The sequence below is a fragment of the Opisthocomus hoazin genome, chromosome 1 (genome assembly GCF_030867145.1).
Source record: "Opisthocomus hoazin isolate bOpiHoa1 chromosome 1, bOpiHoa1.hap1, whole genome shotgun sequence".
NCBI lineage: Eukaryota > Metazoa > Chordata > Aves > Opisthocomiformes > Opisthocomidae > Opisthocomus > Opisthocomus hoazin.
The window spans coordinates 74074479-74086783 of record NC_134414.1 but is presented as its reverse complement, the minus strand read 5'-3'; the positions used below and the strand labels follow the sequence as shown (position 1 = coordinate 74086783).

The window sequence follows — 12305 nt, the reverse complement described above, 5'->3', positions numbered from 1 at the left end:
GGCTGGTGGTCAGGAGGTCTTGGTCAGGTTCCAACTGCTGCCACAGATATCCTTCCTGATGTGGGGTTGGGGGTGACTGCCGACCCCACGTATCTGCTCGTCTGTCGAACTGGGATGTGAGAGCTCCCACACAGCACAATACTTCGCCAGATGCGTTGTTGAACTTCGTGTGTTTATGTTTGTGAAGAGAACATGGGATGAAAGGCATTACGGAAATGCAAGATATGGTTTGTTATGATTTAAAAGCCATTCTGTTTCAACGGTGCTACTTTCAAATATTTGCACCCTGCAGGCATTTCCAGATAACGACTCGAGCCCAGCTTTCCCTTCCGGTCCCAGTTTTTAAAGCAGCAGAGTGGTTTCCAGACCTTTCGAAAAACAGTTGTTTGAGCTTGCCCACTGAAGCCTGCGTGATGGCGAGGACCAGGCTGTGGCTCCACAGACATGGAGGCACGGAAAGCAGTCCCTGCGCTCGCCTCTCTCCCCCGAACCTATGGACGTGCTTCCTCCCCCTGGCTTCACCCCGCACACCCATCCTTGCAGATGCATGCAATGAAGGTCATGCAAACCCGGCCAGGGCTTCAGCTGCATCCGTTCCCTGGTCCCTGGGAGGAGCTGGGAGAGAGGGGATGAGCGAGAGGAGTGGGCTGGTTTGTGGTTCCCATGCTAAGAGTGTAAGCTGCGTGCAGTGTCGGGGTGTAGGTCTGCAAGGCTGTTTTGCTGGCAGGGAAATCATTAAGAAGAGTCCCGTTCCTCCACCCTCTGCATCCCAGTTTGCTGCTGCTGCCTGAATGTGCAAATAAAGCTGGGTGGCAGCTCCGTGCACCCAGGCTTTGGGAAGCTCCAGCTTGACAATAGCAAACAGAGGTTTTTCTTTGCTTGCTTTGCTTTGAGGAAGGGTTGGGTTTTTTCCAGCTGGGGTCGTTTTGGTGATGCTGTTCACAGAGCAGCGCTGTAAACACATTTCCCAGAGGAGTGGAGGCTGGGGACATGAAATTCAGCTTGCAAAGGACCTGACTGGCCAAGCCGGGACTGCCCTGGTGCCAGTGTTGCCAATGTGTGTGGAGCTCAGGCTGCAGCAGGGAGAGGAGGAGGAGAACGGGAAGCCCTGAGGCTTACCCACAGGGTAACTGTAAGAAGGACCCACCTCATCACTGGTGCTTGGTATTTTTGCCCAGGTCCCTGGAGTGAGGGAGGGGGAGGGGGAGAACAAATCCTGTGAAACCTCTCTGAGCACCTGCTGAAATCCAGTAACTTGAAAAAAAGAGGGGGGCACTAAAGACAAAGAAAATGGAATTTATAGATTTCTGTGTTACATCCTGAAATAAATAAGACATTTTCCACTCCTGGAGAAGGCAGCAAGCACCTCACTGCTCAACAGATGGTTTTCCCTGCTGAGCCCCCTGGCCACGTGTGTCGGGGCTGCTTGGATGCTCTGTGCCCTGCCTCTCTTTCCCGGCCTCCCCATGCTCAGCCACATCAGGCCTGGGCTCCCTCGCCTCGGGCTTGGGCAGTGAGGGGTCGGCAGCTGGGCGACAGCCCCCGAAAGCCGCAAGTTCCAGACTACCGACGGTTTAGCCCAACAGAACGCGTCTAATTTCTCAGTCACCGCTTCTTGCGCACATGACTTGTATAAGGGATTCAACTAAAAGAATTCCCAGAGCTAATCTAGCGATGATATGATGAGAGACAGGAGCTCAAGCGTATCCCAGAGGTGGCTGATCGGGTTTCCTAGGATGTATTATTTATGGGGCCATCTGCTTTAGACAAGTATTGAAGTCTGAAGGGGAGGAGGATTTTAATGGAATTCACTCATTTCACTGGGATGGGGCGTGCTGCAAGTTCCCCGCCCCCCCCCCCCCCCAAAAAAAAATGCTGCTGTAGTTATTTATGGACTAAAGCTGGCAGCCGAGTACCTGTGTGCCAATGCCTTCAGCAAAATGCTGCTCAGCTCTGGGAGCTTGCACATGTCCTCACAGAAGGGGCCATTCACAGCGGGGTTCGTTGGTGTAAGGGAGAGAGGTGTAAATGCATTCCAGTGAGTTACTGGTGTGCCGGCTGCGAAATACAGCCATATAAACAGAGCCGTGGCTGGAATGTGAGGAGGCAGGGGCAGCAGCCAAAAGAGGCAGAATCCACAGGAGAGCAGGAAGAATTTCCCCAAAATAGCTGGTTTAGTTACTGTATAGCTCAGTAACTGTGAGATTTGTTTACCGCTATTACTGGCAACACGAAGCAAAATGGCAAATGTGAAAAAAGACACTGTCTCTCCTTCTGATTTGAGCTGACATGCTATTTAAATAATATGGGTCAAGAAATCTGAAATAAAATATCTTCATGAACAGGGTTTGCGTTCTTTCCCTTCTTACCCGTCTCCCCTGGTGCTAAAAGCAGGGACCTTCTGCTGACATTTCCCATCGCAGTTGCATCATCAGATTTCTAAATATCGAAGCTTCCTCGGGCTAATGTCTAAGCCCTTCTTAGTGACCGGGAATGAAATTCCTCTCAAAGGTTTAGTTGGGAGAGTTCTGCTAAACCTTTATGTAGACATTTGCTGGAAGCTACCTGTCAGTTTGCTGCCCATTTTCCAGTAATTCAGACTAATGACTCGTCAACCTCCCCCCCCTTTCTATTTTCCCCTTTCCATCTGTCTGGAAGGGGCTTTCTGCTCCAGTTACTGGTTTAATAACACAAGGCTATCTACTGAGGTGAAATTCTCACCCAGTCTTACTTGATTTGTCTCATGACTGTTTTCATAATCCTTATTTTGTTAGTTATTACCAAAAAAATGTATCTGGGCAACTGGTCGTAGTGCTCAAAGATTCGTGCCTCCGACTTGGGGTATGGCTGAAGCGCTGTTCTCCTGGACACTGGACCTACACGCAGAGCCTGGTCACAGGCGGTAAGAAAGGCAGCTGTGTACAAAATCAGACATCTTTTTATGCAGAGTTTTCACTTGGCTGAAGTTTCAGTTTCTGTCTTGCGGAAAGATTCTCCCAGAGCTGCCGCCTGTCTGTGTTTTACCCGGGCGGGCAGGGAATTAGGTTTCTGTCTGATACGCGACTTGTGATAACGACCCTCAGGCCACATGTTCATGCAGGGAAGCGCATGGATGAGGCCACAAGCCAGGATGGGGCTCCCTCGTGAGCTTCGCTGTGGCGTCTTTCCAATGGAGCTGGCCCCCGCCAGCCACCCCAAAGTGCCCCGGCTGTGACACACCGAGCTGCTGGCAGGCTCTTCGGGCTGGGGGACAGTGCCTGGGGACGCAGTGGCCGGGAGGAGGGATCAGTGAAGCTCCCCCACGAGTGGTCTTCAGGCACGTCGGCACAACCGGCTACCGGCGAGAGCCTATGGCAATGGGCCAGGTGCCCTCAGCGTCCCCGGCAGTGTGACGGCTGGGCAGTGAGGGTCAGGGCACCACGAGTCCGGTGCATGCTGCAGAGGGGAGCTGTAGGAAGCCCAAGCCGTGGGAGCATCTCTGTGCATGCTGCCATAAGGTATCATGAGGGCAACCTCTTGGCACGTGCTTCCTTCTCTAAAGACCCAGCAGTACAGACCAGACACAAACCATCATGAAGATCAGCACTTGGGGACATGCGCTGTCTTCTTGTCACAAAAGCCAGAGTTAGCAAGATGATAAAAAGCAACCAAGCCACTGGAATCCTTTTTTGTACTCATTGCTGGAAGAGTGATAGCAGTGGCGGATTTGTCTCTTGTTCTCCCAGCCCAAAAGCCTTGGGAGGACTGAATTTCTGTCCTGAAACTGTTCTGGTTGGCAGCTCTTCACCTACTGCAGATGACTCACTTACAAGGGACGCCTGGAGTCCTGTGTCCAGCTCTGGAGCCCTCAGCACAGGATGGACATGGAGCTGTGGTAGCAGGTCCAGAGGAGGCCACAAAAACGGTCAGAGCTGGAACACCTCTGCTGTGAGGAAAGGCTGAGAGAGTTGGGGCTGTTCAGCCAGGAGAAGAGAAGGCTGTGGGGAGACCTTATTGCAGCCTTTCAGTACTTAAAGGGGGCCTACAGGAAAGATGGGGACAAACTTTTTAGCAAGGCCAGTTGGGGAGGGTAGATTTAGACTAGATATAAGGAAGAAATTATTTACCATGAGGAAGAAATTTTTTACCATGAGGATGGTGAAACACCGGAACAGATTTCCCAGAGTGGTAGTGGAGGCCCCATCCCTGGAAATATTTAAGGCCAGGTTGGACAGGGCGCTGAGAAACCCGACTGAGTTGAAGACGTCCCTGCTCACTGCAGGGGTGGTTGGGCTAGATGACCTCTAAAGGTCCCCCCTTCCAACCCGAAGCATTCTATGGTTCTACGATTCTATTACAAGACCTTTGGGTAGGACAAAGGGCCAGGGATTTTAAAGCCCTTGCAGGTCAAAATACTGGAGGGGCTGACATTGAGTGTCTTTTGAGCAGGTGTCTCTGCAGACGCTCATTTGGTTTCCAGCAAACCAGGCAGAAGAGTCGTGAGAGCTTCTTACGGAATCACAGAATCACAGAATCACAGAATAGTAGGGGTTGGAAGGGACCTCTGTGGGTCATCTAGTCCAACCCCCCCGCCGAAGCAGGGTCACCTACAGCAGGCTGCACAGGACCTTGTCCAGGCGAGTCTTGAATATCTCCAGAGAAGGAGACTCCACAACCTCCCTGGGCAGCCTGTTCCAGTGCTCCGTCACCCTCAGAGGGAAGAAGTTCCTCCTCATGTTCAGACGGAACTTCCTGTGCCTCAGTTTGTGCCCATTGCCCCTTGTCCTGTCACTGGGCACCACTGAAAAGAGTCTGGCCCCATCCTCCTGACACCCACCCTTCAGATATTTGTAGGCATTTATAAGGTCCCCTCGCAGCCTTCTCTTCTTCAGGCTGAACAAGCCCAGTTCCCTCAACCTCTCCTCGTAGGGGAGATGCTCCAGTCCCCTCACCATCCTTGTAGCCCTCCGCTGGACTCTCTCCAGTAGCTCTTCATCCTTCTTGAACTGGGGAGCCCAGAACTGGACACAGTACTCCAGATGAGGCCTCACCAGGGCAGTGTAGAGGGGAAGGAGAACCTCCCTTGTCCTGCTGGCCACACTCTTCTTGATGCACCCCAGGATCCCATTGGCCTTCTTGGCAGCCAGGGCACACTGCTGGCTCATAGTTAACCTGTCGTCCACCAGGACACCCAGGTCCCTCTCCGCAGAGCTGCTCTCCAGCAGGTCCACCCCAAGCCTGTACTGGTGCATGAGGTTGTTCCTCCCCAGGTGCAGGACCCTGCACTTGCCCTTGTTGAACCTCATCAGGTTCCTCTCTGCCCAGCTCTCCAGCCTATCCAGGTCACGCTGAATGGCAGCACAGCCTTCCGGTGTGTCTACCACACCTCCCAGTTTGGTGTCGTCAGCAAACTTGCTGAGGGTACATTCTAACTCTTCATCCAGGTCGTTGATGAAGAAGTTAAACAAGACTGGGCCCAGTACTGACCCCTGAGGGACACCACTTGTCACCAGCCTCCAACTAGACTCAGCGCCGCTGATGACAACCCTCTGAGTTCTGCCATTCAGCCAGTTCTCTATCCACTTCACTGACCACTCATCCAGCCCACACTTCCTCAGCTTCCCCAGGAGGATATCATGGGAGACTGTGTCGAAAGCCTTGCTGAAGTCAAGGTAGATAACATCCACGGCTCTCCCTTCGTCTACCCAGCCAGTCATGTCATCGTAGAAAGCTATCAGATTGGTCAGGCATGATTTCCCCTTGGTGAATCCATGCTGACTACTCCTGATAACCTTCTTTTCTTCCACTTGCTTCATGATGGCCTCCAGGATAAGCTGCTCCATCACCTTTCCCGGGATGGAGGTGAGGCTGACCGGCCTGTAGTTCCCTGGGTCCTCCTTCTTGCCCTTTTTGAAGATTGGAGTGACATTGGCCTTTCTCCAGTCCTCGGGCACCTCTCCTGTCCTCCAGGACCTCTCAAAGATGATGGAGAGTGGCTCAGCAATGACATCTGCCAGCTCCCTCAGCACTCGTGGGTGCATTCCATCGGGGCCCATGGATTTGTGGACATCCAGATCGCTTAAGCGATCCCTCACACAGTCCTCCTCGACCAAGGGAAAGTCGTCCTCTCTGTAGGCTTCCTCTCTTACCTCCGGGGCCTGGGATTCCTGAGGGCCAGTCTTAGCACTGAAGACTGAAGCAAAGAAGGCATTCATTAGCTCTGCCTTCTCCGCATCCTCCGTCACCAGGACACCCGCCTCATTCAGCAGCGGCCCCACATTGTCCCTAGCCTTCCTTTTGCTGCTGATGTAGTTGAAGAAGCCCTTCTTGTTGTTTTTGACATCCCTTGCCAGCTTCAATTCCAGGTGAGCCTTGGCCTTCCTCGTCGCATCCCTGCATGCTCTCACTACGTTTCTGTACTCTTCCCAAGTGGCCTGTCCCTCTTTCCACATGCCATGCACCTTTCTCTTCTGCCTGATCTCCGCTAGAAGCTCCTTGTTTAACCATGCAGGTCTCCTTCCTCCTTTGCTAAATTTCTTTCTCAGGGGGATGCATTGCTCCTGTGCATGGAAGAAGTGTTGTTTAAAAAGCGACCAGCACTCATGGACCCCCCTGCCTTCGAGAGCCCTGGCCCACGGGATTCCTCCCAGTAGCTCCTTGAAGAGGCCAAAGTCAGCCCTCCTGAGGTCCAGGGTTTTGATCCTGCTTATCGCCCTGCTTCCTCCACGCAGGATCCTGAACTCGACCATTTCATGGTCACTGCAGCCGAGTCTACCTCCAACCTTCACGTCCTCCACCAGTCCCTCCTTGTTTGTTAACACAAGGTCCAGCAGCGCGCCTTTCCTTGTTGGTTCCTCCACCACTTGCATCAGAAAGTTATCATCGATGCTCTGTAGGAACCTCCTGGATTGCACCTGCCTAGCTGTATGGTCTTCCCAGCTGATGTCAGGGTGGTTGAAGTCCCCCATGAGAACCAGAGCCTGTGACTGTGAGGCTGCTTGCAGCTGCCTGTAGAAGGCTTCATCAACCTCCTCCTCCTGGTCGGGTGGCCTGTAGTATACACCCACCGTAATGTCACCCGTGTGAGCCTGTCCCTTAATTCTAACCCACAAGCTCTCAACTCGTTCCTCATTTGCCCCCAGGCCAAGTTCAAAGCATTCCAGTTGCTGCCTCACATATAGAGCAACTCCCCCACCTCTCCTTGTTGGTCTGTCTTTCCTAAAGAGTCTGTAGCCATCTATGACAGCATGCCAGTCATGCGAGTTGTCCCACCACGTTTCTGTGATGGCGACCAAGTCGTAGCCGTCCTGCTGTATAATGGCTTCCAGCTCCTCCTGTTTATTGGCCATACTACGTGCATTGGTGTAAACACACTTGAGCTGGGCTGTCAATCTCACCCCTGGCCTTGGCACTCTAAGCCTAGGCTCATCCCTAGTGAGCTGGGCAATATCCCCTTCCCCCTTCAAACCTAGTTTAAAGCCCTCTCAATGAGCCCCGCCAGCTCATGGCCAAGAATTCTTTTCCCCCTTTGTGATAGCTGAACTCCACTTGTTGCCAGCAGGCCCGGTGCTGTGTATACCTCCCCATGATCAAAAAAGCCAAAATTTGACCGATGGCACCAGTCCCTGAGCCACCTGTTAACCAGGTGAGCTTTCCTGCCCCTTTCAGTGCTGTCCCCTGCCACTGATGGGATGGAGGAAAACACCACCTGCGCCCCTGATCCCTCAACCAGTCGCCCCAGTGCCCTGAAGTCCCTTTTGATGGCCTTGGCACTTCTTTCTGCTACCTCGTCTCCGCCAACCTGCATTACCAAGAGGGGGTAGTAATCAGAAGGCCGCACCAGACCAGGGAGTTTCTTCGCAACATCCCTAACCCGGGCCCCAGGGAGGCAGCAGACTTCCCTGTGGGATGGGTCCGGTCGGCAGATCGGGCCCTCTGTTCCCCTCAGAAGGGAATCACCTATGACAATGACCCTCCTTTTTTTCTTAGTTGAGGCAGTTGTAATACGTGGGGCTGTCTGACTCGTTCTAGGCAACCCCCTGGATGGAGCCTCACCTTCACCCACATCCTCTGTGGCCAGTCCCTCACATTCCAGAGCCCCATACCTGTTGCTTAAGGGCAACTGAGCAGGTGAGGGAGGCTGGGGGGAAATTCGCTTGCCCCCCCGAGCAGGGACCTGTTTCCATTCCCCCCCCATCTCTTAGGCCCCCTCTTTCTGCTCGGTGGCAAGAGGGATGGGGGTTCTCTGCTTTCTGTGGAGCCGCCTCCTGCTGCCGCTGCCTCAGGGAGGGTAGGGTGCGGCTCCACCAGTCGATCTCCCTCTCACACTCCCGGATGCTCCTCAGCCTCTCCACTTCCTCCTTCAGTTCTGCCACCAGGCTGAGCAGGTCATTCACCTGCTCGCACCGAACACAGCCGTTGTCTCTGCTGTCCTCCGGTACAAGCGCCAGGCTCAGGCACTCCCTGCAGCCAGAGACCTGGACACCCGCGTTCTTGCATGGGGCCTCCGTCTGGGTCCCCACACTCCTTCGAGCCACAGCTTTACCACGGGTGGTAACCATGGCTAGAGTATCTCCTGGAAGAGCGATGCCCACTACTTGAGTTGCCAGAAGGGGCGGCTGTACCCTGCCAGTCGCCTTCCCCGCTCGCCCTGCCCGCGCGAACTGCTGCGCCGCTCCCGGGCTGCTGCGCCGCCTCTGTTTGCCGGCTCTGTTCGCCCGCGCTCCTGGTCGCTCGCGCTCCCTGGGGGCTGCTCTTATCCCTGAGGGGGTTTGGCCGCTGTCACACTCGACTCCGCCCCCGCTGAGTCAGAGCTGCTGCTCGTTGGCACTTCCCGCTTTCCCGCTGAGGGGGGGGGGGGGCTGGGGTCTCCTCTCTCTCTCGGCGCTTTTTGCCGCCTCGCCGCTGCGGTTTTGCCACCGGAGAAAGGGTCCCTCGGCGCGAGCCTCTGCTCCAGAACCCTTCACCTTCAGTAGCTTCGCCGAAATGGAATACCTACGTACAAGCGGCATCGTGCCTCACTATGTGTTTGAACAGCCATTACCACGAAGCGTTTGGCTGCTGCCACCCCGCAATTAAATCAGGGATGAAATCAAGTCTGCCTGATTTCACCATCATTATCTGCCGCCGTGTTGGGATGGCAGTGCTTCTGAAGTCACCTCTGTTGCTCAGGATGATGTTCTGCCAGGTGGGTGGAACAATCTCACCCCTCGCTGCTGCTCAGAGCAGAGCCCCATCGCTGGAGCCCATTCCCACGTGCCCCCTGGGCCGACCTCATACGCTTGTTGGGCACGTCACTGCGCTCGGCTCACGAAGGCAGCCAGCAAAGCAGCCCGCCTCCGTTGCTGCTGTGTTTGTCAGTCTTCGGCCAGCTTAGTGAGTGAAACTGGCTGGGTGAAGAGATGCGCTGCTGGAGCCGAGGTCGCACAAGCAGCGAGAGCAGCTCCTGGAAGAGATGAAAGGTGAAGAGAGGGTGTTCATGGTGGTGAGCCATCAGGATGGCTCAGTCTCATACAACTCTCACCCTTGCCTAGTGCCCTCCTGTCCGCTGTGCTGTGGCTCACCCAGTCAGTGACAGGGTGGGTCGGGAGATCAGGTGAAGTGATGGGGAGGTTGCTTCTCTTTTTTCCCTTGGGATACTTGCAGCCAAAGCCACTTCCCTGATCTGGATCGCTGCATGGCTGTATGAAGAGCTGTGTGGGCAGACACAACGGTGTGGGAAGGTGCAGGGCAGGGGTTGCTTAACCCAGCTCTGCTGTTAAGAAATGCTCACTGCATTGGAGCCTCAGGGACCAGACTTGAACACAAATTGCAATTTTCTAAGAGGGCAGAGCTCTCCAGTAAGCGCTGATGTTTCCTGCCGAGTCAACGAAGAACAAAAAGAGCTCTTGGAGGCTTCCAGGTCCTGTTCCTTTAGGTTTAGATGTCTACACTAGGTGGATTGAGTTTTGCAGAGTAAACAGCAAACCACAGTAGTGGTATTTCCGAGGTGTGCACGGTCATGTTACTTCCAAGCGGTGGCAGTAAATACTGCCTCGCTTCTCAGTACTCCGACGTGAATGCGGGCGTGTGGCTGGTTGGTTTCAGCTGAGCCACGTGTGGAGTAGCTGAGCCCTTATGGACTGCGCGCAGCTGCTTCACCACTGTATGTCCAGATACGTGCCGTGGCCGCAAATATTGACCCCCGTGTAGCCAGACATCCTGAGGTATGATCCAATGCATACATCCACTTCCACTGAATGCCTGGCTGTGTATCTTGTCTTGGCTGTTCTGGTGCTAAAAATACATAATGTGCCTCCAAAATACAGCTGTAACTGCATCAGAAGTTTCTTTAAACTGATTGTGACTTCCTTAGGCTATTTGCAATATTAAGGGATGTCCCACTGAAAACCAGACCTTTTCAGTACACAGATGCCATGCTGGTTGTCTGTCCCTGACTAGTTACAGATTCAGAGAAATTCTTTTGATATTACTGATGTCTGTTCTGTTTATTGCTCCTGGATTATCTGTAACAAGAGGCAAAAAACACTGTGCCTGGAGGAAAACATAGTTTTGCTGCTCTAACCTTGCAAGGTTTTGAGCATGGCTGGCGTTTACCAGGAGCGTGGGTCTTTACAAGACGGAGCCTTGTTTCCCACAGTACGGTGAGCCTGCCGGCCTTGCTTTCTGCCGCTGACCCTAGGTGTGCCATCCCTCCAGACAGCTCCTGAGTGCGGGGTCTCAGCTCTGCCACACCACTGGGTACCGGCTCCCAACACCTGCAAGAAATTAAAGAGCATGAAAATACTCCCTGGTGCCGGTCGCTCATCGCACAGCCGGCAGAAAAGTCCAAATTCCTTTCACATGAGAACACGGGTACATCTGCTTGCAATCATCGTTCTCCAGGCAGCCAGCCTGATGAAGCAGAAATGTGATTCTCCACACTTGGACTAGGGAGCGAGCGCCCAGCAGACGCCCGCAGCCGAGGGGCTGGGATTCGGGAGAGGCAGGATAAACGCGCCTTTCACGCCTGGTGTCCCTGGCAGTCCCGTGGCTCTCGCGCTCGCAGCCTTGGTCGCTTCTTGCCCTGCTTGCAGGAGGCAAGACGTGCTGAAATAAAAAGAAACTTGTTCTGTGGCAGGAAAGTTCATTTCTTCTGGCCAGGCATTTGGGAAGGAGACAGGAAGCATATTATTTTGAAGGTAAACTGATAAAATATTTATTTGCTGGAGGAAGGGGAGGAATGTCAAAAAATGTGCCAGTGTTCTTTGGAAAAAATTATTGTGGCATCTTACTCCTGCCCTGACAACAGCTGCAGGGTGTTGTAAAGAAATGTTTTAGCCTTCAGTGCTCTGTAGCCTTGTGCAGGGTGTTTTCCTTGCTGGAAGGACGCTCTTTGTCCATCCGTGCATGTGTGTGTGTGTGCGTGTGTGTGTGCGCACAGTGGTGTGAATGCACGCTCCGCAGTGGAGGAAACGGCTGGATACATCAGAAGTAAAGGACAGTGAGTGGACAGAGAGGAATATTAGCAGAGTTTCTGGTAACGCTATTGTTTGTTTCTTAATATTATCTTTATTGCAGCTGACCAGCGAGGAAACAGCTAAGAATCACTGCTTTAATGACAGCTGCAGTTTGTAGCACAGACGGGTTACGCTATACATACTTCTGTAAATTTGTCAGATTACGTTTCAAAACTTGCCTTTCATGCTGCTTTGCAAGAGGACTGAAAAAGTAATTTATAGGTGCAATTAAGAATGCCATGTTTGGGGAATAAAGGGAAAGTATTTTTAACAAAAGCAAGCTCGACGAGTGAGCGCCTCAGCCTCATTGTGATTCTTGGAAGCAAGCAGAAGGCAGCGGCCACAGCGTACTTTTAATCCTCAGATCTGATCAGCAGTTAATACGTTTGTAAAGGCTAGGGTGCCTCCTTCCCAAGGCTGGTTTTTACCAGCTCATAGTCCAGATAGCCTGGTCTGCAGCAGGCGAACTTTGCCAGCGCAGCGATGCTGTTGCAGCCACAGTGTACCCAGGGCACGCGTGTCCCAGCCCAGCCGCAGCATCCCTCCCGTGGGACCAATAGAAATGGTCAGAAGTGACAACTCGCCACATTCCTGACTAACGCAGCCGGGCGGGAGAACACTGTGCTGGCAGGCCGGGCAGGGGGACCAGGGCAAGGCAGCCTGCTTTGTGTTTGCTGTTTGGAGGCACGCAGTTAAATCAGGCATGGATTTCTCCTAAACTCATTGAACTGAACTTTTACCAAGGTCTTTTTTTTAGGCCAAGCTCTATTCTTGGCCTCAGACAAATGCCTAATAGAGAGGAGAGTTCACCTCAATAAGTCTGACTCT

The 12305-nt window shown here is 53.3% G+C and overlaps 1 protein-coding gene across 3 annotated transcripts in view; it reads left to right on the top strand.

The window, feature by feature from the left end:
* ECRG4 (ECRG4 augurin precursor) overlaps positions 1–12305 on the top strand; it is a 58471-nt gene that overhangs the window by 30192 nt on the left and 15974 nt on the right. Inside the window, exon 1 of one of the 3 annotated variants that reach the window (XM_075437405.1) lies at positions 11011–11159. The exons of 1 other annotated variant lie outside the window; for it this stretch is intronic. The gene's annotated coding sequence lies outside the window, so the exon portion shown is untranslated. Of the gene's footprint in view, positions 1–11010; positions 11160–11446; positions 11498–12305 lie in introns of those variants that run through there. One more of the 3 variants, XM_075437483.1, reaches the window with a different exon arrangement.